The sequence below is a fragment of the Schistocerca nitens genome, chromosome 1 (assembly GCF_023898315.1).
Source record: "Schistocerca nitens isolate TAMUIC-IGC-003100 chromosome 1, iqSchNite1.1, whole genome shotgun sequence".
In the NCBI taxonomy this organism is placed as follows: Eukaryota; Metazoa; Arthropoda; class Insecta; order Orthoptera; family Acrididae; genus Schistocerca; species Schistocerca nitens.
In genome coordinates, this window is record NC_064614.1 from 1,047,171,539 (window position 1) to 1,047,198,353 (window position 26,815).

A 26,815-nucleotide genomic window follows, 5' to 3' on the forward strand; every position below is an offset into this window, starting at 1 on the left:
CGCTGCTTGACACTCTCACTTCGATGAAACGTCTAGGCGTGACGTTGCAAAGCGTTATTAGGTGGAAAGCAGTAGTAAAGGCGAATGGTCGACTTGGATTTATCGGGAGAATTTTAGGAAAGAGCGGATCATCTGTAAATGAGAGAGCATATAAGAAACGAGTACGATCCATTCTTGACTGTTGCTCGAGTGTTTGGGATCCTCACTAAGTCAGATTGAAGTAAAACATCGAAGCAATTCAGAGGCGGGCGGCTAGATTTGTTACCGATAGTTTCGAACAATACACAAATATTACGGAGATACTCAAACTAGAATCCCTGGAGGGAAGGCGACGTTCTTTTCAAGGAACACTATCGTGAAAATTTAGAGAATCGTCATCTGTAGCTCACTGCCGAAAGATTCTACTGGCGCCAATGTACATTGTCTCGTTTCCTAATCTAATTCCCTCAGAATTACCTGATACAATTTAACTACATTCCATTATTCTAGTTTGCTATTGTTGATGTTCATCTTATATCTCCCTTTCAAGACACTTTCCATTCCGTTCAACTGCTCTTCCAGGTCCTTTGCTATCTCTGACAGAATTACAATGTCGTAGGCAAACCTCAAAGTTTTTATTTTTCTCCATGGATTTTAATTCCTATTCCAAATTTTTCTTTGGTTTCCCTTAGTGCTTGCTCAATGTATAGGTTGAATAACGTCGAGGACAGACTACAACTCTGTCTCACACTCTTTTCAACCACAGCTTCCCTTTCTGGCCCCTTGACTGCCGTCTGGTTTCTGTGCATGTTGTAAATAGCCTTTCTCTCCCTCTGTTTCACCCCTACCACCTTCAGAATTTCTAAGACAATATTCCAGTCAACACTGTCAAAATTTTTCTCGAAGTCTACAACTGCTATAACTATAGGTTTGGGTTTCCGTAACCTAACTTGTAGAATAAGCTGTATGGTCAGTATTGCCTCGTGTGCTCCTGTATTTCTCCGGAATCCAAACTGATCTACCCCGAGGTCGGCTTCTACCAGTTTTTCCATTCTTCTGTAAAGAATTCGTGTTAGTATTTTGCAACCATGACTTATAGTTCGGTAATATTCTCACCTGTCAGCACCAGATTTCTTTTGAACTGGAATGATTACATTCTTCTTGAAGTCTGGGGGTATTTCGCCTGTCTCATACACCAGATGGAAGAATTTTGTCGTGGCTGGTTCTCCCAAGGCTATCAGTAACTCGGACAGAATATCGTCTACTCCTGGGTCTTTGTTCTCTCAAATTCTTCTTGCAGTATCATGCCTCTCATCTCATCTTCATCTGTCTCCTCTTCCACTTCTATAATATTGTCTGCAAGTTCGTCTCCCTTGTATAGATCCTCTATATACTCCATTCACCTTTTAGCTTTCCTTTCTTTGCTTAGGACGGGTTTTCCATCTGAGCTGTTGATATTTACTCTAAAGTCCTCTTTAATTTTCCCGTAGACAGTGTCTATCTTTCCCCTGATGGTATATTCTTCTAAATCCTTACTTTTGTCCTATAGCCATTCCTGCTTACCCATTTTGCTCTTCCTGTGAGTCTCAATTTTTTTTTACATTTGTGTTCCCTTTCGCCTGATTCATTTCCTGCATTTTTATACTTCCTCCCTTCACTGGCTAATTTCAACATTTTACATGTCACCAAAGAATTTCTGCTTGCCCTTGTCTTTTCACCTGTTTGATCCTCCGCTGCCTTCACTACTCCGTTTCTCAAAGCTACCCATTCGTCTTCTACTGCATTCCTTTCCTCTGTTGTCGTCAATCGTTGTCTCATGCTCGCTCTGAAATTCGCAAAAACCTCTGATTCTTTCAACTTTTCCTGGTACCATTCTTTAATTTCCTAACTTCTAGCAAATTATTTAATTTTAATCTGTAATAATTGTGGTTACAGTTCACATCTGCCACTGGAAATGTCTTACAATTTAAAATCTGGTTCCCAAATCTCTGTCTTACCACTATATAGTCAATCTGAAACCTTCCAGTGTCTGCAGGTCTCTTCCACGTATATAACCTCTTCATATCTGCAGAGCTAGTTGGCATATAAAATTGTACTACTGTAATGGGTGTGGGCTTCGTGTCTGTCTTGACTACAATAACACGTTCAGTGTGCAGTTCGTAGTAGCTTACCCGCATTCCTATTTTCTCATCATCAAACCTACTCTTGCATTACTCCCATTTGATCTTGTATTTATGACCCTGTATTCATCCGACCAGAAGTCCTGTTCCTGCTGCCACCGAACTTCACTAATTCCCACTATATGTATTTTCAACCTATCCCTTTTCCTTTTTGAAATTTCTATCCTACCTACCCAATTATGGGATCTAACATTCCACGCTCCGCTCCGTAAAATGCCAGTTTTCTTTTTCCTGATGACAACACCATCCTTATTTAGTCCCCTCCCGGAGATACGAAAGGGACTATCTTACCTCCGGAATATTTTACCCAAGAAGGTAGTATCATCATTTTTCCATACGGTAGAGCTTCATGACCTCGGCAGAACTGTTGGCTGCAGTTTCTCCTTGCTTTCAGGCAATCGCATTACCAGTACAGCAAGGCCGTTTTGGTTAATGTTACAAGACCATATCAGTCAATCACGCAGAGTGTTGCCTCTGCAACTACAAAAAATGCTGCCCCTCTTCAGGAACCACATGTTTGTCTGGCCTCTCAACAGATACCCCTCCGATGTGGTCGCACCTATGGTACGGCTATACGTATCGTCGAGGCATGCAGGCCAAACCTCCAACGGGAAAGTGATTCGGTGGGAAGGGGGGAGGGAGATGGCGGGGGGAGGGGACTGGAATAACTGATGACACCCCGCCCCCTCACCCCCCCAAAAAAAACTGCTTCTTATCGCAAGGAGAAAAACCATACCAATAGGCAGAGAGACAACAAATAATTCCTTCATTCTGCGAACGAGTACTGCAAGTTAAGTACAAACCACAATGTTTATTTTTCTGTCTGCTCTCCCTCACTCTAATATGCGTCTCTTCAGTACTGGATCGAGTGTCACCCATCACTTAAATAAAAAAACATGCCAGTAAGTTCTAGATGAGGTACCTGTTTTCAGGTGGAAAAATTTTGGATCCTATTTCGTTTATCTTCAAAAAAGAGTCAGACAGCTCAATAAGAAACAACGGCTTATGAGAAATAGTGATGGATGAAGGCGGGAGTGCCAGATAAACTCCTTGGGCTAATAAAAAGGAAGGTGGAAGTAAAAGATGCAAACTGCATTGCACGAGTTTGACGGAGCGATGGTGTATCACCAAATCTATCTAATGTAGTGCTGCGAATAACTTACGGAACGCCACAAAGGGAATAAACGATGTAAAAGTACAAGCGCTTGCTTACGCGGATAATATTGTATTACTGGAGTAAAATACAACAGAAATAATAAGGCTGCGTCACTATTAGATGTGGTGAAAGATGTTGGTCTAGTGATCAGTCAGTAGAAAATAAAGTTTATCCAAGTCGAAGGGGAAGGAGGAGGGTGACCTATTGGCCATGGAGGATATGAAACTGCAGATGTCCTCTTCATTCCTGGGTGCACTAGTTAACTGGAAGAGCGAAATGAGGGGAGCAAAGCTGTTTTCAGTATAGAGTCTGCAAAGAAGTGCCTCTATTCCAAACAGAAAATGCATAGTAGAGCGCACAAAACAATGATGAGGCCTGAACTACAGGCTATTTGAATAACACCCATCCAATTTTATTTTCATGAATGAAGATAAGAACGTGGAGGTTATTTTAACTCACTTACAGGCTATAAAGGTTTCGAAAGAACTCAAGAGTGTATCATTTAAACGCATGCATACAGAACATTTGGTATTTTTAAAATTTCGTTAATAATTAAGTTCTCGTTTACCTTTGATAAACGTTCAATGCGCCTTCCTCAGGATACATGACAAACATTCGTATGACAGTCAAAGTCGTCGCATGCTTTTGCTAGCATTGTAACGTGGCCAGTTTCCGCTGAAACTGTCCACTAACATATCAAAGGTCGATATACAAATTCCCTTGCTCAAGTAGTCGATCAGTACAATGCTTTGTAATTGCACATCAAGATTAGCATTGCCAGTACCTTTTTTTCAGTTCAAAAATGGTTCAAATGGCTCTGAGCACTATGCGACTTAACTTCTGAGGTCATCAGTCGCCTAGAACTTAGAACTAATTAAACCTAACTAACCTAAGGACATCACACACATCCATGCCCGAGGCAGGATTCGAACCTGCTACCGTAGCGGTCGCTCGGCTCCAGACTGTAGCGCCTAGAACCGCATGGCCACTCTGGCCGGCTTTTCAGTTCACTTCTGCCTTTCTTGTTTAGTTGGCTGTAGTTCTGAAGACTGGAAAGCGCACAAGAAGGATGCGCGACATCGGAGTCTCTGTTAATTTGTCGCATGTAAAATTATAGCACTTTGGGCAATCTCCCCATCAATGGGCAGCGAGAATGGCAGTTTTGTTCCCGCCAGTCTGCTCTGCGAGGGGGACGAGGAACACCCGTTCCTTACTCGAAGGAAACATGAATGTCTTCACCAAAGACCTTTCAGCAAGCTAAAAGATCTCTAAGCAGGTGTTCTTCTCTCCGGGGTGTGAAGGTTCGTAATAACGCCTCTGAATAAACTCCAAATTTAAACTTTGGAAGTAGACCGCCTGATTGGTTCACGTTGTCATTTTCGACAGTGCCCGCGCTTTTGCGCTGTGTCTATGTGCAGAGCTTCTCATTTGTCTATTTCAGAATCACGTCATGAAATGGCACAAATCTCCTGGCGCTAGCGGTCCATCTCTGAGCGACTAGCCGAGGTATTCATTCGTCGGCACTCGGAATTTCCGCGCTCGTTGGGCGGAGATTTCCAGGTCTGGCAGCAAGACAGCCGAGTTTCAGACGGCTCATAGAGGAAATACTCGGATTTAGGTCTTCCTGATGTAAGGACTTCTCAGGCTTCGTGAAGTAAACACTTCAGAAGAGATCTTTGATGAGATGAGCCTTGCTGCCTCAAGGACGATATCTGTACTCGAGCACTGCGTACAGAAAGAGGTCTTCCAGCCGCTGCTGCCGCCAGCCTTTTTATGTACGCACTGGCCGATTGGCGGTGGTGGTGAGGGAGGAGAAGGAGAAGAAGAAGATTAGTGTTCAACATCCCGTAGATAACAAGGTCATTAGAAACGGCGCAAAAGCTCGGATTATGGAAAAATGGAGAAGGAAAGCGTCCGTGCCGTTTCTAAGGAACCATCCCGGCTTATGCCTCAAGCGATTTAGGGAAATCACGGAAAACCTAAATCAGGATGGCCGGTCGCGAGTTCGAATTGTCGACATCCCGACTGGTCGACTGGTAACATGGCACATCGTTGCAGCCGTCGAAGTGGTTAAGAAACGAATCTAACTCTTTTCCTTCAGAAGGCGAGTCCGCGGTCTTAAGTCACGCAGCCACCTTGCTGCTCTCAGTGCGGATTTTGGCAACCTCATGGTGTCCGCGCCTATCTTTCCGTGTACTTTTTACATCTACACTACTGGCCATTAAAATTGCTACACCACGAAGATGACGTGCTACAGACGCGAAATTTAACCGACAGGAAGAAGATGCTGTGATATGCAAATGATTAGCCTTTCAGAGCATTCACAAAAGGTTGTCGCCGGTGCCGACACCTACAACGTGTTGACATGAGGAAAGTTTCCAACCGATTTCTCATACACAAACTGCAGTTGACCGGCGTTGCCTGGTGAAACGTTGTTGTGATGCCTCGTGTAAGGAGGAGAAATGCGTACCATCACGTTTCCGACTTTGATAAAGGTCGGATTGTAGCCTATAGCGAATGCGGTTTATAGTATCGTGACATTGCTGCTCGCGTTGGTCGAGATCCAATGACTGTTAGCAGAATATGGAATCGGTGGGTTTAGGAGGGTAATACGGAACGCCGTGCTGGATCCCAACGGTCTCTTATCACTAGCAGTCGAGATGACAGGCATCTTTCCGCATCTCTGTAACGGATCGTGCAGCCATGTCTCGATCCCTGAGTCAATAGATGGTGACGTTTGCAAGACAACAACCATCTGCACCAACAGTTCGACGACGTTTGCAGCAGTATGGACTATCAGCTCGGAGACCATGGCTGCGGGTACCCTTGACGCTGCATCACAGACAGGAGCGCCTGCGATGGTGTACTCAACGACGAACCTGGGTGCACGAATGGCAAAACGTCATTTTTTCGGATGAATCCAGGTTCTGTTCACAGCATCATGATGGTCGCATCCGTTTTTGGGGACATCGCGGTGAACGCACAGTGGAAGCGTGTATTCGTCATCGCCATGCTGGCGTATCACCCGGTGTGATGGAATGGGGTGCCATTGGTTACACGTCTCGGTGACCTCTTGTTCGCATTGACGGCACTTTGAACAGTGGACGTTACATTTCAGATGTGTTACGACCCTTGCTCTACCCTTCATTCGATCCCTGCGAAACCCTACATTTCAGCAGGATAATACATGACCGCATGTTGCAGGTCTTGTACGGGCCTTTCTGGATACAAAAAATGTTCGACTGCTGCCCTAGCCAGCTCATTCTCCAGATCTCTCACCAACTGAAAAGGTCTGGTCAATGCTGGCCGAGCAACTGGCTGTTCACAATACGCCAGTCACTACTCTTGATGAACTGTGGTAACGTGTTGAAGCTGTCTGGGCAGCTATACCCGTACACGTCATCCAAGCTCTATTTGACTCAATGACCAGGCTATCAATGCCGTTATTACGGCCAGAGGTGGTTGTTCTAGGTACTGATTTCTCAGGATCTATGCACCCAAATTGCGTGAAAATATAATCACATGTCAGTTCTAGTATAATAAATTTGTCTAATGAATACCCGTTTATCATCTGCATTTCTTCTTGCTGTAGCAATTTTAATGGGTAGTAGTGTAGTTACCAACTATGCAGTCACTGGCCGTCTCCATGAGTTATTAATGAAGCTGTGTTTTATCCTCCCCCCTGTACTATCGTTACAACTCCATTTTTCGACTGTTCTTGATTATTTTTAAGATGTCAGTGGGTAATTTTCATAATCGGATTCAATAAATCTCTTTCTTATAGTGTCTATTTGTTTCCATTCGTAGCTAAAAGATCCTCCTCCCATTATTATACCCATGTGAGTGGTGTAGTACACATTTGTTTCATGTTTAATTACGCCATACCTATTAGCATTCATTTAAACAATATGTTTTCCGTGGAGCGACAGTATACTTGTACTCATTTAATTTTCACCAACATTTTGGGTGGTCCCTCATTCTGCTGGGCAGCAGAAGTTGGTTTTGTGCAACTTAGAGCTGTGTTCCGGCCGCAACCAACACCCAGTGGCATGTTCGGAGTTGCTGCGTTCACTGTTGTGGCTGCGCAGCTTCGAAAATCGCACGAAGTTGTTGGAAGGGGAGACACATGAAGTGCCCCATCCCCCATCCGCCTTCAGAAACAAATCACTCAATGTAACATGTTGCGACCTTGCAAGCCAGTGGTGCAATACGAAATCGGTACGCCCATTACGCTTTAGGAAGTGAGATGCTGTAATGTAGACGAAAATCATGGTGTACAGGGCTAAATGAATTGCACCTGCTAAAGTGAAGAACGTAAAATTCCTTTTCTTGCTATGTTACCACAATATGAAAATTAGCGTACGAGAGAGCTAACTCCACCAATTAGATGCCTACCACAATCACGTGAGGCGGCATGTCGCAGCTGGCTTCAAGGTGCACGTCCAGTTTCGTTGCCTAGGTCAAAATTGAAGGGGTCAGCAGAAGAAAATACTAACACGCGGGAGCCACGTTTTTATTTATTGCATGTTATACATTGGCTTAATTAAAATACAAGTACACTAAAAAAATATCATTGCTACAGTAGGCAGTTTTTTCTAGCGGTAGAAGTGGTACTATTTATTACCAGCATACGGTGCATTCGAAAACGAAACAGATATTGTGAACAGATTAGTTCTTGCAAAATTGATAATTAGGACTTTTTACCGCTGGCCCCTTCATTTACCCAAAGATAATATTTTCATTCATGTGGAGAATAAAGTCCTTTTTAACATCCTGAATTATGTAGGTTAGAGATCGGGCAAAGGAATAAGGAAACGTAAACTGAGGACTTTCTAAAATAAGGATACGAGGAACATTTTTGTAGCAGCAGAGGAAAATGGGCATTATAACAGCGGGAATGAAAAAATACAAGAGATAAGGAGAGATGTAGATGTAGCAGCTGATACACTGTATGAGGCACATTGTTAGACGAAAGGAAGCTCCAGAAAGGTTAAAGAAAGAGCAGAGAAGAAGAACACCGAAGGAATCTTAACTTCGTCGAAATACAGGATGAATAGGGAAATATATGAGTTGGACAAAAATGTAGAAATACAACGAAAAATACATACTTGAACATAAACGCAGATGTCAGCCAAACATGCAGGTTGCGATATTGTATTTACCCACGGACGACATCTGTGCAATGTCTTCAGAACGTTGCAAGTGTCAATCGTTGTCCGAACAGTGTTGTGTAGTTGTGAGTGCATTATGTCGGAGCTAAGTGAATTCGATTGATGTTCGTATGGTGAGTGTTTCCGTACAAGGGAGCCGAAGTGTTCGGTATTTCAAGAAGCACCGTATTGAAGATTTATACTGCATGCAAGGAAACCAGGCTAGCATCATCAATCAAATCACAACGCGGACGTAAGTGTGTGCTCAGCGATCGTGACATACGGTGATTGATGAGGATTGTGACGAATAATAAGAGGACGACAGGTGAAAAAGTCACTGCAGAACTGAATGTCGCACCCGTGAACCTTTTCAGCATCAAAACAATATGAATGGAGCCCCATAAGCGGGGAATTACAGGGCAATCTGGAATTCAAAAACCACTTATCGGTTACGCAAATGCCCGTTACAAGAAACCGTGATGCCGAAGCCGTAAAACTCGGACTGTGGAGCAACGGAAGAAAGTAGTTTGCATGAAATGTATTCGCAGTTGAGATTATGGTCAATCATCAGCTGTATAATAGCAAGCTTTCTTATTTTCTTCTACTGTTGTGTATAAGTCACCTTCACTATATTACGACAAGGATGAACGAGCGCACTGGACGAATAGTAAATAAGATCTTTGACTGAGTTTAGTTTTATCTGTGGTTCACTTGTTATGTTAGTTCACTTGTTAGTGAGTCAATTGAGCAGCGCTGTGGCATTTTTATTTGAGGCATAGTTGCGAGCAGTTGAGTTTTTCAGAGAATGAGTTATGTTGTGATCCTAGGAGAAAAATCTAGAATTCTTTATTATCGAGATGTAAACTCGTTTATAAAGCCAGCTCATTCTCTGTATTAATGGAGAACATTTAGGACGAATTTTTAAAGGTATACCGTACATGCGCAAGATTTAGATGTCTGCTTGTCAGGATTATTTATTGAAGGAAATCTTTGTCCCTCAGATAACTAATATTTATGATTAGTATCAATTTAATCTCTTTGTTTACATTATGTCACAAATTACGCAACTGGGTCCGACGTCTGTAATTTTGTAATGAGAGAATTTCACAGTTGTTACAGTCTTCTTATGTTATACAGTCCTTCTTTGTGAAAAATCATAGTTTAATTTTTAAGAACCATTTTCTTTAAAGTAAAACCCACCCTCACCAAAAGTTATGAATATTTTGGCGTGGGTGCACTTCGTCTTACGCCTCACGCAGCAACAAAGTGTGACAAGCAAAAATAAATAAGTAAATACATGAAATAAAAAAAAGAGTAGATTCTTTTTTTAGCTGCTGCATTTGCTAATTTTTTACTTGCTTTGGAGAACGTCAGTACACCAGACAAAAAATAGCATATTGAGCAAGAGATAAGACACTTTTATTTCAGAGCAGATTTCACGTAGCATTTCCGTGAACGAACAGTGGGTAGTAGGATTTATAAGGTGCTGTGCTGGCAAGCAGATTAATTAACAGTGATCAGTGTAGGTAATTTCAAACAGTTAATTTTCGTCTGAGTAGAGCAAAAGTAGATACTTCGAATGAGATGTTGTACTTCGTATTTCGCAACTTTCATAATGTACTTCGGGACTGAGTTACAGTTAAATAGTTTTCATTGGACACATAGTTAGTTTCTTTTGGAATTTAATTAGATTTATTTTTATCATTTCAAATTCTGCATTTCAAAAAGGCTAAAGTTTTACTTCATAATACTGTTAACAGGCGCAATACAAGGCCAACCAACAGCCAGTTGTGCTCAGAAGTTGAACACTGGTATCCGAATTAGACGTTATACGAGTTCAGTACTTTCATATATAGGCATTTTTATAGAAAGCTTACAAATGGAATGGTGACAGTAAAAATCTGTGCCGGACCGGGATTCGAACCCGGATTTTCGAATTATCGCGAGCGGTCACCTCATCATTAGTCTATCCGAGCGCGCGTCACGGCCAGAGCCAACCTTCCATATGCCGTCAGTCATGTGTCTAGAACCTGCACTCCATTATGTATACTCCCGTACAGGGAAGACATTTTAGTTCGCTAGCCAGTGTCGGCGGATAAATGCGATAATGCAGTGCCTATGTTGTTCAGAGTTACGATGGAATGTTTCTCCGGACATGCATGAGATGCGGTGTTCCTTCGGACACGTACGAGATACAGTATTCCATGGGACATGCGTATATGTGTGTCCGAAAGAACATCAAACGGTAACACAGGCTCCGCAATACCGAAAGTTATTTGGTCGCATGAGTCTTGTTTCACACTGGTTCCAATTTCTAGGCGAGTTATTATCTGGTGTCCATCATCCCAAGCCTACAGTGCAGACTTTTTGCTGCCAAAGATGAAACGCGGCGGCGCTTCGGTGAATCATTTCGACAGCCGTATCGTGATATTCCATGGTCACCATGTAACATTCTGCAAGGCCACATTACTACCAAGGATTATATGGCCATTTTGGCTGACCAAGTCCATCCAAAAAATGGTTCAAATGGCTCTGAGCACTATGGGACTTAACATCTGAGGTCATCAGTCCCCTAGAACTTAGAACTACTTAAACCTAACTAACCTAAGGACATCACACACATCCATGCCCGAGGCAGGATTCGAACCTGCGACCGTAGCAGCAGCGCCGTTCCGGACTGAAGCGCCTAGAACCGCATGGCCACCGCGGCCGGCCAGGTCCATCCCACAGCACATTTGTTCTCCAATGGTGGCTCTGTCTTATAAGACTACAGAGCTCCTATTCACACAGCTCGCATCGTCCAGTACTGGTTTTGTGGGCAGGATGATGGATTATCACATCTTCCCTGGCCACCACCATCACCATATTTCAATATTAGTTAGCTTTTGTGGCCTACTTTGCACAGAAGGGTGAGTGATCGTTAACCACCACCGTCATGATTACATTAACTAGTCACTATTCTGCAGGGAGAATGCTATAACATTCCCTTGAAAACTATGCAGGACTGTATTCATTCATTCTGAGGCGACTGAAAGTTGGTTTGAGTGCCAATGGGTTCCCTACACCGTATTAGACATGGTGATGTGTCGTGTTTTGGTATTTCCATATTCTTGTACAACCACTCAACATCTGGTGGGAGCGAAGGAAGATCTGGCACACGACAGAAGAAAATGGAAGAGGCCAGACAGTGGTACCATAATCCGACCTCGAATGGATGGAGACGAGGTAAAGTAATTTCTTTTAATGCTGTGTAACAGAGTTACTGGTGGAGAAGCGGTGCATCAGTATGATTGAAATAGTTGTCGAAACATATGCTTGTACATAGTGTACACGCGGACAAGGAAAAAATCCCGGATTTTTACCAGTTAAAACACTCTTTTTTCTTTGTTAAGGGAGAATATACTTTCCCACGGAGCTGTAAAATTTGGCCGACCGTTGTGGCCGTGTGGTTCTAGGAGCTTCAGTCCGGAACCACGAGGCTGCTACAATTTAACTGCAAGTATGTGTGTGATGTCCTTAGGTTAGTTTGGTTTAAGTAGTTCTACGTCTAGGGGACTGATGACCTCAGATGTTAAGTCCCATAGCGCTTAGAGCCATTTGAACCATTTTTGTAAAATTTGTCAGTCCTTTGAATGGTAAAGGTTTTGCACACTAGCGCAGAACTGCTATGTTTAGTAGCAGTTGCAGCTGATTTCAGTATCCCTAGGAATACTTGCAAAGCACAAATTTTAAATAAACGTGAAATATAATTTGTTGACCTTGTCTTGAAAACGCTTTTCTTGGAAACTATACGTTACATTTTTCACTGACGCCAAATGACTTGTGTACATCTCTCCAGTGTAAGAATATAATTATTAGTCCTCAATTTGTTTTCATTGAGTAGTCTTGTAATTTAAGTGCAAGTATTTACGCAATTTACTCGACGTGTCTACAGAAATGTTGTCAATAACAACGCTACTAATTTCCGCAACTCTAATTTGTAAACTACATGAAGGACAGTTAGCATGTATGAAACGACAAGGTATTTGAATATAACTGTATAACACATTTTCCTAGAACATTTAAAGTGTCCTCTTAACATTACAGTTGGTAGGTATGTCATTCCGTTGAGAGGTTAAACGATACTATAATTATTTCATAAATAATTCAAAATCATAAGAGGGAGCCCACAGTATCAAGACTATGCGGTTCAGATCAATTCTACTTCAATAGCACAAGTTTCAGCCGGCCGGGGTGGCCGAGCGGTTCTAGGCGCTACAGTCTGGAACCGCGCGACCGCTACGGTCGCAGGTTCGAATCCTGCCTCGGACATGGATGTGTGTGATGTCTTTAGGTTAGTTAGGTTTAAGTAGTTCTAAGTTCTAGGGGACTGATGACCTCAGAAGTTAAGTCCCATAGTACTCAGAGCCATTTGAACCACAAGTTTCAAAATAATAATCACTGCTCTATCGGAGAGTGTATTTTGTTTTAATTCTGATATAAATGGCACCTACGGCATCCACTTCATTTCTCTTTTGTGGCCCTTGGAAAAATTTAAATTCTGACGTTAATATCTTACTCGACGTGGGCAAAGCGAAACGAAGCAAAACTGCACAATCATGCTTAATAAATAGAGAAATGAGTCGCTGTCGTTTTTTCACACACCGCTGGTAACATCAAGGCAATCATACTGTGTGCACGAATTGCATGCGATCCGTCAGGTTGCCTGCGACCAGAATGGGGACCCTTTAGAAATGTAAAGCTATGACGTCACCGCTCATCGAAACCAGTTTGCTGTTACGAGGTACTGCATAGTCTTCGTCCTAAAGCCTTTGAAACATTTTCCTATCGGGAGACACTTGTGTGTGCAATGTGTTTTGTTGTTCAAAATGGCGCATTTTATTTGCAACCAAAGTTTTATTTTGGTGTTACTCTTTGGTTTATGTTTTATTGCTGTGGCAGCGGGATAAAGTAAAATTCTTTGTTACAGTATCAGTTCTCACCAGTCAAAATTAGATTAATATAATACTGCAGTGCCGATGTTGTTCCGTAACTGCCATGCATCGTTCTTGTGAACAACACAGCCATTGGAAAGTCGTTTTTATCCGCCGACACCGGACAAACGAATGTCACTTAATGTGTCTTCCCTGTACGGAATATTCAAAATCAATGTACGTGTGCAGGCTGTAGACACATGGTTGACATTGAAGTTTGGATATGGCCGTGAGTTTTGTTCGAATAGCCTAATGGTAAGGCGACTGCTCGTGACAATCAAAGAACGCGGATTCGAGTTCCGATCCGTCACAAATGTTCATTGTCGTCATTCCATTATAGAGCTGATGTTTGTCCATATTCGGAACTGCAAATATATTTCATGTTTTCCCGGTTGTCGCAGGGCTTTGGAATAGTTCAGCTCCAGATGCAGAAGGCCACCACACACACTGTCGGCATGAAATTCATATCTTCATAGAAGCTAGTCATTACAAGTAAATCTTACTACGATGTGGTCATACCGTGACGTCTCCACTCGTACGAGAAGGTTGTATTACATGACTTATTGTGAAAGCTCACATTTCACGTCCAAAATATGGTTCTCGAAGTCTCTACAGTCCTCTGGCGATATCCCAGACGAATATAGTGTTTTACTTTACATTAATTTACATTCATTTCTTTCTTATTTTTCAGTAAAGCAGGTCAAAATGACATTTCGTAAAAGTTCATCTTAAAGAAACCATCTTTGCGTTTGAAGTGGTTTAGTGACTTCATGGAAACCTGAAACTGGATGGTCGTACGTGGGTTTGAACCGCCGTCCACCCGCATTACGAGTCCACTGAGCCACCTCACTCGGTTGGCCGAGAACTATAGCGTTTGAAAAATGAGTTTTGTGAGTTTTCATGGGCATACTTGACTCATTACATAATTATGTCTTGGGTGGAGTAAAAGATATTAAACTTGCCGAACTTCATAAGGAAATATTCCGAACCAAAAAATGGTTCAAATGGCTCTGAGCACTGTGGGACTTAACATCTGAGGTCATCAGTCCCCTAGAACTTAGAACTACTTAAACCTAACTAACCTAAGGACATCACACACCCCCATGCCCGAGGCAGGATTCGAACCTGCGACTGTAGCGGTCGCGCGGTTCCAGACTGAAGCGCCTAGAACCGCTCGGCCACACTGCCGGCCTTTTGAACAAAAGAAAAGACCATTGCAGTACATGCGGTAACTGAAATTGAACCTCTGGCGTTGGAAACTCCCAGTCCAGCTGCACTGGGGCAACATGCCAACGACTTGTATAGCGTCTGTGCCCTGTAGAGGAGAATGAAGTTGGCATCACAGTGTCCGCTATGTTTAGCGCCAACGCCGAGTTCGTGGCTCGGCGCGCATGTTGAAAGCCTTCGGGTGCGAAAGTATTTGGTACAGTAAATACCGCATAACATAATAAAAATACTCGATACAAGTCGTACTAACGTGTAATGTCTTGTACAGGAGCCCAGTTGGTCAAATACAACACATTATTTTAGAACTTTACCCAAATTCTTCATTGTAATCACTAATGAGTATCAAATTCAATTTAAGTATTTGATTAAATATTAATATTTTCCTGTTACCCGCCATTTTACGTGTACAAACGCTGACACAAGACAACGAAACTAGAGTTGCCACCTGTAGACGAATCCACGCAATGACCAATTGTTTGTGCAACCACTGGCTTAGAGATGAAGTAGTTCTCGGAGCTTGGATCCAGTTCGTGTGGCATTTGCTGTGACAAATGCACTTAGAAAACGTAAGGCTTAGTATGAGTGGAACAGTATCTCACAAACACTATGAGTACGACACACAACGAGTTTCTCAGTGACAGCGACCTTTTCACAAGAACTCGCAGCGTATTTGCGAATTGTAGTTGAAAAACCGGGTTATGCACTTTTTGCAGAGATAACCCTAGAATCAGGCTACGGTGCCTGAAAACCGATGAGTCATACCACGTTTTAACTATTTAGTTCCCATTTCAAAACAAATTATTTCCTTATGCTCCTGCTATACACATAAAGTAGATTATTAGTGTGCGTGCGTGCATTTGTGTGTGTGTGCGTGTGTGTGTGTGTGTGTGTGTGTAAACACAGTTACGGTGTTCATCATTATAAATAAATTACACGATATCAGGGGAGTAGAAATTCAATACCTTGACATATGAAATTAATGCTTGGAAATTAACAATGTTTTATTGACAAAAAACACATTACAACCTCATAGCAAGTTTACAGCAAGTGTTCATAGTTTTAATGCATAGATTACTACATAATCCGTTGACTGAGTTCTAGATTCAAAATTATTCGTCAACATTACTGCCACATGTTTATAAAAGAAATGTTACTGCCAGTACTCTCCGCAACGTATTCTTGGACGTGTGTGTTTCATTAGAAGTTGATGAATGCTTATTATGAATCTTCGCCCACATTACCCATACCATAGCCTAAAAATCTACTACAGCAACACTTTTTCCAATCCATGGCGATGTGATACAGCAAACAGTGTTAACAATATGAAAGACCAAACAGTCTTCGTTGCAAAACTAGAATTTTTCGTTTTATTTATCTTCCAATGGCGCGCTTCACCCTATAGAACGCATCTTCATATTGGACTACGAATTAAGAAATACAACTGGCAAAATATTTTGTCAAGCTAATAGGATGCAGTGCATACGAGTGTCCCAGCAGGAAGCCGCTGTGCTGTTTTTAAAGAAATAGCACTGTGCGGTGTCTAATGTAGATGATGTTAAATACGCTGTAAACTGCGCCTAAAATACTTGAAAACCCCAGCACGTAGTTGTCCATGTTAAATTCCTTTAAAATGTGCTTGTCAGATATGCGGCTTCATCCACATCCACTAAAACTAGATCAAGAGTACATAGATGCATCACGTCGTAGATACATATAGGCGCAGTTGCTCATACGCGGCTGGGCACATAGTAGTATTTGACAAGGGCAGCTAAGCGCTGGGGCTTTCAGATGTTTCAGGCGCCGTTTGCCGTGTATTTAAGATCTTCTATGTAGAACACTGCACGATTTTTTTTTTCAATTTCTGATCACGGTGATTTACTAGTGGGGCATTTCTATGCTTCGATCTATGTGTTTAACACCATATTTCGCCATTCGTATTTTTTGTTTCGTAGGCAAATCAGAAGATGCTTGTTTAGGGCGAAAAGCGTCAATGGAGGAGACATAAAATAAAAAATACATTTTTGTAACCAAGACTATTCGTTCTTTCATACTATCCGAACAGTCACTTTGAGAGACTTGGTAAGCACTCAGTGACATGAACGACCCAATTTGTCGTAGATTTCTAATCACAGCGAAATGCACCCTTCCATTTAAGATGACGCCTATTGCAACATTTTTCTCAGTGCATTAGTTCGAGTTCATGGGCATTACATACTGCTTCACTGTACATTTAACGTTTGTGTTCAAGTCCTAGTCATGAACTGCAAAAACCCTGCACTCATCACGTCAGAGAGGACAGCGTATTTTGAACACCACCAACCTCGGTATGGCAAGCTGTCGTTTGTTATGAAACACTAGAAGTCTGCCGATATCTTCCTTAATCACATTCGCCGTACAAGACGCAATATTCATTTCCACCTGTCTTCTGAAAATGTTAGGATCAGGTGCAGTAAGGTCAAGCAAGGATAGTCGATTTTTCAGTCGGTCGACCGCAGCACATTTCAGCTTGTCGTCCATAATGGCGAAAGTGCTGTCGATGCAGGATATTGTGGACAGTCTGACCTATCGATTATGTCCCATAAATATTCGATTGGATTCATGTCGGGCGATCTCGGCACTCAGATCATTCGTTCGAATTGTCCACCACCAAGCCTCGGTATGGCAAATGTCGTTTGTTATGAAACACAAGAAGTCTACCGACATGTTCCTTAATCACATTCTCCGTACAAGATGAAATATTCATTTCCACTTGTCTTCTAAAAGTATTAGGTTCAGGTGCAGTATGGCCAAGCAAGGATGGTCGATTTTTCAGTCGGTCGATCGCAGCACATTTTAGTTGCGACAAACCTGTTATACAGAACTACGACAGCATGGAGATCGAAAAATCGCCCGATAGTAAGATTTGCATCAAGAGACAGCATTATCGGTCAATCGTCATCGGTCAAAGGGGTCACGAAAAGAGCACTGCGGACGTGTGGCGTATCCGACTGGTGCGGCGTCTGCCGTGTGTGAGAGAGAGCAGGAACACACTTCGCATAGCGTGGGGGAAGTTGCTGACGATCACCGATGCTGCCGCGGATAATGAAAAAGTCGAGTGAGCGCTGCTCACGGCCACAGGGATGTCACGGGCGCTCACTACCATATTGCCGTCTGTTGTGCAGTGTGCGACGTGCTTTTGCGTTTACCTCCTATTTCCGGCCAGTGCAATTAACATTATGAGCTGTAATCGCTGATTTTACACTGAAGCGTCAAAGAAGCTGGTATAGGTCTGCGTATTCGAAAACAGAGATAAGTAAAAAGGCAGAACACGGCGCCGCAGTCGGCAACGCCTATATAAGACAGCAAGTGTCAGGCGCAATTCATAGATCGGTTATTGCTGCAACAATGGCAGGTTATCAAGATTTAAGTGAATTTGAACGTGGTGTTACAGTTGGTGCACGAGCGATGGGACACAGCATCTCCGTGGTAGCTATGAAGTGGGTATTTTCCCGTACGATAATTTCAGGAGTGTACCGTGAATATCAGTAATCCGGTGAAACATCAAATCTCCGACATCGCTGCGGCCGGAAAAAGATCCTGCTAGAACGGGACCAACTACGACTGAACAGAGTCGTTCAACGTGGTAGAAGTGCAACCCTTCCGCAAATTGCTGCATATTTTAATGCTTGGCCATCAACAAGTAGCAGCGTACGAACCATTCAACGAAACATCGTCGACATGGGCTTTTGGAGCCGAAGTCCCATTCGTGTACCCTTGATGACTGCACGACACAAAGCTTTACACATCGCCTGGGCCCGTCGACACCGATATTGAATTATTGATGACTGGAAACATGTTGCCTGGTCGGACAAGTCTCATTTCAAATTGCATCGAACGGATGGACGTGTACGGGTATGGACACAACCTCATGAATCCATGGACTCTGCATGTCACCGAGGGGAATGTTCAAGCTGGTGGATGTTCTGTAATGCTGTGCGGCGAGTGAAATTGAAGTGATATGGGACTCCTGATACGTCTAGATACAACTCTATTTGGTGATAGGTACGAAAGCATCCCGTCTGATCACCTGCATCCATTCATGTTGATTGTGCATTCCGACGGACTTGGGCATTTCCAGCAGGGCAACGCGGCACCCCACACGCCCAGAATTGCTACAGAATGGCTCCAGAAATACTCTTCCGAGTTTAAACAGTTCCACTGGCCATGAATCTCCCCAGACACGAACATTATTGAGCATATCTGGGATGGCTTGCATCGTGCTGTTCAGAAGAGATCTCCATCCTCTCTTGCTCTTACGGATTTAAGGACAGCTCTGCGGGATTCGTAGTATCAGTTCCCTCCAGCATGACTTCAGACATTAGTCGAGTCGATGCCACGTCATGTTACGGCACTTCAGCGTGCTCGCAAGAAACTCTACACGATATTAGGCAGGGTGTACCAGTTTCTTTGGCGCTTCAGTGTGTTTCATTATCTCGATTTACTCACGATAGCCCACGTTGTAGCTATAATGTCTATAATTAATAATAACCTCAAACTTTACTGTTATACTCACGTGTCATGTTCCTCAACGTAAATCTTTTTCATTCGTTCTGTTTGAAATATTGTTTGCTCTAGAAGTCTGTCTCTGATTACAAACATGCTTAAGGCAGAAAATATGGCATATACATACTTATCTTTTATATTGAAATACGTGTAATATATTGAAGTTGTTATGTAAACACACATACACACACACACACACACACACACACACACACAAACCAGTGGTGTTATTACCGGTGGAAGCGGAAGTTTGTTGATGGAACAACCACACCCGATACATCTTCCCGGATATAATGTACCCAAATTGGCACGAACGTCTAACCCTCCCCCCCCCCTCCCTTCCCTATGAACTGGCGCACCTTTTTATTGGAAAATTAAATCTGGAGGCTTCTGAATCTGTGACACATCAAATAAGTGCAACATATCAAGATAGGTATTGGCTGTGATTGTAGTTTCACTGATGAAAAAAGGTCTTACAATTTCATTGTGCTTAAGACCGCTCCACATACTCAGCTTATGGCTGTCTCTGACAGTTTCAAATACAGAGTGTGGATTCTCGGACCGCCAAATGAAATGTGACTTCCCTTGAGAAAAGAACATGTTTCAGATAGGCATCATCTTCCTCAATCTCAGCCACCACGGCAACATAAAAATCATAATGAGTACCGTAATCCGTTGGTTGAAGGGACTTCATGAACTGGGCTTTGTACGCACGAAAAAGAAGTTGTTTCTGTAGGACGCGGTGCACTGATGTCTTCGGAATCTGCATCTCACATCAAGCTCCACGGACTGACTTCTTGGGACTTCTCACGAAGGCTTCTTCACTACCTGAACTGTCTGCGCACTAGATCCAGGCCTGCCTGTTATAGGGAGATCACAGACGCACCATGCTTCCTTAAACTTCGCATACCACGTCTTGATGCTTTTAACATCTGGTGGCTGTTAGTGGTCTATAGTCTCCCCTTGTTCTCTTCATTAACCAAATAATTTCAATTAGCAATCTAAATCCTTACAGTATGTGAAGAAGCGTCTGAGGGCAACACAGTTCAGACGTGAGGTTGTTCTAATCTGATGGTAGGGAAGATGGTGACAGGTAGAACTCATCGATTCGTAAAAAAATGCGAAAATAAAGGAGCATGTTATAAGTGCTGGTCACTCCTATTTACAAAAAGGGTAAAAGATCGAATACACAGTCTTGCAGACCAATACTGCTGACGTCCTCCTGTTTCAGGATTGTAGAGCACATTCTAAGCTCCAAATTTAATGAGAATACCGGAAGAAACCAATTCTTCTCTCACAGAATCAGCACGAATACAGTAAAATCTGTTACGGCGGACAGTCAAGCGCCAGTCGCGAGCGGTAGAGAAGAGATGGTTGTGGGAAGACGTCAGCCACTCGCACGCTGACCGACCCCTCTCCAGGACGACAACGTGACAGCAGGGGCTCCTATGTGAAGAGGACATAAGCGCCGGGACCGACTGGCGACGCCCTAGTTGAATAGCAGCTTCAATACTAGCGACTTAGGTAGAAGTGTCAACGCTAGTTACTTTGCTCGTACTTCTATGTAGCACAGACTTGTGAGTGCCTACACTAAAGAAGATTGCTTATTTTTTATGTCGCACTTTGCTTGCGACAGTTCTGTGTAATTGTCAAAGTTAAGTATTGGCATTTACCTTTTTGTAATTTGCTGTTTGATTTGATTGTCTAGTGAAACGAGTATGAAGGATTCCTAGACCATATTGGATGATAAGGCTGGACGTAATATTTGGTGACGAAGGGGAAGAACCCAACGCCTGGCTGCCATGACGTTTTGTTTTTTCGTGGGCTTTTGTGTCTTGCAGCTGCCTTAATCCTACCTTGTCTTTGCTTTGCAGTGGTGTATTTACATGTTTTAACAGTGTCTTACAGTATTTTTTGTATTCAGTGTTTTCAGGTGGGCGTTGCAGAAATTTTCTTTGCTGTTGTGCTTATTTTTATTGCTTGCATTGTCTGTTTATTGCATTTGCGTCTTCCAAAATGAGCAACCCACTTCTCCCACTCCCTGCTCAGGCAACTCAGCTGCAAGCAATACATGCAATGCAACTAACATAGATGTTTCAGTTTCAGATGCAGCAGCTCTCAGCTCTACTAAACACGGTACAGCAGTTACTAACTACTCAAGCAGCCAACATAGCGCAAAATGCAACTACAGTAGATCAGGGTGCCATACCCCTTTTTCGTCAATTTAACGAAAAAGAAGAGGAATGATTCAAGTGGTTGAAACAGTATGAAGCCCACGTCATTGTTTGTAAAGCACCAGGTACTGTGGAACTACATTACTTTTTGTCAACGGTAGGAAGTGCAGTGTTACGCCCCATTCAGAAATTGTTCCCTAATGCTACTTCGAGTGAACTTCCCTGTGACCAGGTCGTGGATTCTCTAACGAACTATTATAACCAGCAAGTGAATGAGGTGACAGCTAGGTATCAAATCTTTCATTGCAAGAAACGGTCAGAACAAAGTTATCGCGAGTGCATAACAGATTTGTGAGGTCAAGTCGTCCATTGCTTGCGACTGGCCCATTAGGCAGCAACAGCTCGCACACACCAAGCCGCATAAACAGTTCTCTAAACAAGATAAGAGAATTAAGTCATACCCTCAGTGCTATTCAAAGCACAAACACCAAGATTTCTTGTACAGACAAGTGCAGTGTTTCGCCTGTGGCAAGAAAAGTCATACACAATTCGTATGTTTGTAATTGAACAATCATAAGAATTCTGCCCACCCACAAAAATCTAGTCGCAAGACCCATGTAATCAATGCAGTGTATTCAAAGCCTGCTATAGGTATTAGCAAAACTAGCAAGCAAACAGTTTCTTCAGTGCTATGCCAGTCCAACTAAGTTTTGGTTCATTTGCATATTAGTGGAAAACGTCTGAAATTTCAGTTGGACACAGGTGCCTCTGTTGCCTTGCTGAATCGTAACACATATGAACTGTTAGGCTCCCCACGCCTGTCTACAACTAGCACCCATCTGACAGCTTATAATGGACAAGACATTCCCGTTCTCAGAAAATGTACTTTGCGTGTCGCATACGCGAACTGTAACTTTCACTGTGCTACAATCATGCGATTGTGGGAACATATTTGGCCTTGATTCGTTTGATTTGTTTGGCTTTAAAATTCAGGAGAATGTGTTGTCAGTGACAGCATTCAGTGCCAAAGACAGTGTAGTTAGCTTGCTGAAAGAATTCCCTGAACTCTTTTCTGAAGGTTTAGGCAAGGCTAAAAGTTTTGTTGCACGTATGGAAGGCAATGCTCACCCGAAACTGTTCCCATTGCATTACACAACAAAGTCGCTGCTGAACTTCAAGAAATGCAAAATAGCGGAGCTATGGCGCCCAAACAAGCTAGTCAGTGGGCAAGTCCACTGGTTTTGCTCCCCAAACCTCCAGGTCGCATTCGCCTCTGTGCTGACTTTAAGTCTTCAGTCCGCCCACAAACTATGATTGATACTTACCCTTTGCCACGTCTAGAGGATCTCATGGATCGATTAGGCGCTGGTCGCTACTTTTCAAAACCTGATTTGCCCGACACATATCTTCAAATACCACTAGTTGAGGAATCTCAAACCATGTCTGTTATGAACACTTATTTGGCTTGTTTAAATATTTGCGTTTACCTGTTGGCAGTGCTTCCGCACCCGTCATTTTCCAACGATATTTGGAACAGTTGACGGCTCAAGTACCAAACTGTCCAAACTGTTAGGACAATATTGTCGTAGCAGGTCGTACACCTGAAAAACACATTGCAAATTTGCATGCTTTGCTTCGTATGTTACCTGATGCAGGATTAAAGTGTCGACAGGACAAGTGTGATTTTTTAAATATGTGCTGCGGTATCTTGGTCATGTCATGAACAGTCAAGATGTGCATCCTCTTCAGTCGCATTTGTTAGCCATGCGTTACTTGCCAGTGCCTCGCAATGTCACAGAATTGTAGTCAGTCTTAAGGAAAATGAACTATTATATTCGGTTCATACCGAATACTGCACAAATCGCAGTTCCATTGCATCGCTTGCGTCGTAAGAACGTCCCCTTTGTTTGGACAGGTGAGTGCCAAGAAGCTTTCCAAAAACACTTTGATCCTGACAAACCAGCGAGTTCCAAGTTAACGCTTCCTCTTAAGGAATTGATGCAGTGCTTACGCACCGATTTGGTGGTAAAGACAGGGCTATTGTTTTCGCATCAAAAGTGTTGTCCAAAGCTCACTGTAACTATTCACAAATAGAGAAAGAGGCATTAGCTATTGGATGCTAATTGTATGGCAGTAAGTTCTACTTAGTAACGGATCACAAGCTATTGCAGTCCTCGTTTCATCCGCTGAAGCCGGTTCCTGGATCAACTGCACAGAAGCTACAAAGATGGGCTTTGTTGTTGTCTCAACACCAGTACGAGATTGTGTATCGTCCGATAGCTCAGCATGGTAAATGCGGACGCACTTTCACGTCTTCCGATTGGCCCTGATACAGACTCTGACGTTTCTGCTGAATCTTGTTGCCACATCTATGCTCATGATTCTGCATTGCTTCAATCCTTTCCTCTGAACTATAGGAAAATTGCACAGGTCACGGAAGCTGATTCAGATATGTACATTTTGCTAAAATACATTCGCACATCTAGGCTTCGCTCATTGCATAGCATAAAGAACTCTGTAGAGCGCCGATATTTTGCACATCGGCATAGCCTCGCTCTACAGGAAGGTGTGATTCTTGTTCAGAATGACAGTGGCCAGTCCCGTGTGATGATCCCCAAAGCTTTGTAAAAAGAAGTGTTGCAGTTACTTCACCAAATACACTGGTGGACTGTCCGTACGAAACAGGTAGCGCGTCGACACTTTACCTGGCAGGGTATGGACACCCAAATACAACATATGATGTCATAGTGTCACGCATGTGCGGAAAATCAGTCAGCTCCGGCACAAAAATTTTCTGCTTGGCCTAAGTCGCAAGCATCATGAGAATTTGTGCACATAGACTTTGCGGGACCGTTTTAGAACACTCGTTGGTTGTTTGTGGTAGTCTCTTATAGCAACTTTCCTTTCGCTGTGCCAATGAACTCGGCGACGTCACGTAGCACGATTCAGGGGTTGTCTCCTACTTTTTTGCCTCGAAGGTTTGCCTGAAGTCATAGTGTCGGGCAACGGCCCTCAGTTCACATCAAATGAATTTGAGACATTCTGTGAACGCAATGGCTTACAACATCTTACTAGTACACCGTTTCACCCACAGTCAAACATCGAAGCGGATCGTTTTGTTAGAACCTTGAAGCAGCAGATGGCCAAACTTCGCACCGCACACACCAGGGATCAAGCATTGCAATTGTTTCTCGCCTCCCATCGTACGCATTCACGAGGTGGACCATTGCTGGCAGAATTGCTTCACCGCCGACGTCATCGGATACTGCTCCACCTGCTTCACCCTCCTTAGCATCCGGCGCCGAACGAAGGCCGCAAGTATTTCTTCGCGCCGCATGATATTGTTTTTCAGGGTCTTTAGCGGCGGCAGACGGTGGGCGAGAGGCGAGATCTTTCGTCGACTTGGCGGATTCATGTATCTCATTTCAGGTCCAGACGGTTTGCAGCGCTGATATCACAACCAAATTCGTCACTGTCATGTGCACGGTGATCCTTCTGTGTCTCTTCCCCAAGATTCACGGATCCCGAAGACAGCGCAGCCACAGGAGCCGTCAGAGGGTGCCATCATGACACAGCGGGACGTCGCCATCTAGACGGAGCCTTCGTCTCCTCCGCCTCCTCTCGTCCTACCACACTCAGCAGTCAGCGCCTTCTACATCTGGGTATCGGCCTCAGGAGGTGGACGTTTTCCGGGCGACGTTTTCACCAGAGCGACGGCCGGGTGCAGGTACGACCGAACGTCTGATGTTCCCTGCAGCCATAGATTCCGGCGGTCCATCACAGAGTCCACGCTCCTGACTCCCTTCCGTCGCTTTGGGGAGGGGGGGGGGGGATATTACGGCATGCAGTCATGCGCCGGCTCGCCAGTCGGGAACGACAGAGAAGAGATGGCTGTGAGAAGATGTCAGCCAATCGCACACTGACCAGCCCATCTCCAGGACGACAACATGACAACAGCGGCCCCTATGTGAAGGCGACATAAGCACCGCGACCGAGTGGCGACACAGCAGTTGAATAGTAGCTTCAAGATTAACGACTCAGTTTATACTGAAGAAGATTGCTTATTTTGTATGTCGCCCATTGCTTGCGACAGTTCTGTGTAATTGTCAAAGTTAAGTACTGTCATTTACCTTTTTGTAATTTGTTGTTTGATTTGATTGTCTATCGAACCGAGTACGAATGATTCCTAGATACCCCATATTTGACGACAAGGCTGGACATAATAAAAACCACTAACGTGAAATAAAATTATAAACAGCCGACCAGTTGCAATGGATAAAGATCTTTATCCATTGCAACTGGTCGGGTGTTTATAATTTTATTACGTGAAACCGTTGCTGTTGTGCAGCTATGCCGGCCGGTGGGGCCGAGCGGTTCTAGGCGCTACAGTCTTGAACCGCGCGACCGCTACGGTCGCAGGTTCGAATCCTGCCTCGGGCATGGATGTTTGTGATGTCCTTAGGTTAGTTAGGTTTAAGTAGTTTTAAGTTATAGGGGACTGATGACCTCAACAGTTAAGTCCCATAGTGCTCAGAGCCATTTGAACCATTTGTGCAGCTATGTCTAAAATACTAACGTGAAACACAGCTTTGCTTTGCGAAACATCTCGCACACAATATTTGCAGGTGAACAGGTAGGTTCTGTCTTCCTAGCTTTTACGGAACGCTTTGGGCACTGCACCATACCGTAAGATACTATCATAAGAAGTATCTGCATAAGTTGATTGCTCGAGGAATATTTGATAATAGAATCCAGAACGTCACAATGGGTGGCAAATGTTCCACAGAAAGGAAAGTAAGATCAATTGTGCCCCACGGGAGCGTGACAGGACCTTTCATGTTCTTAGTGAACACTACCGATTTATCAGCTACGATCTGCAGCACTGTGAGGATTTAAAGTTAACTCTGTTTATCTTCTGTGTGACTTGTGGAAAATCTTGTGTGCAATACTCTAAATAAAACAAAATTTCCGGTAACAAAACAGAATGTAATGCTCGTTACAAGGCAAGTCAGGAGTCGTACATGACAAGCGCGAGTGCAATGCTTCTTATAAAATAAATCTCTCATAATACAAATCAAGCGTGAGTGCAATGCTTGTTCTCTGCTCTGCATTTTTAATATGACTGATGGTTGGCTTTGGCCGCTCTGCGCAACAAAAGCGCCTTCAGAGTCAGTGCGACCAGAGGATTTATTTTTTTTATAGGGTGCAAACTTGCAGCACAATTTAACGGAACTTGTAATTTAAATCAAGACCGAATTTAACAGATGCTTATTTCCTCTAATGGCAGATATAAACCACAACAAAGTTAACAGACAGCACAGTTATGTAAAATTTAAATCAACTATAAACTGACACTAATACTGTGGGGAGGTACCAAAAAGTGTGTGAGACTGTGAAGAAACACAAGAGGCTCTGCTTATCTGCTTAGCTCGCG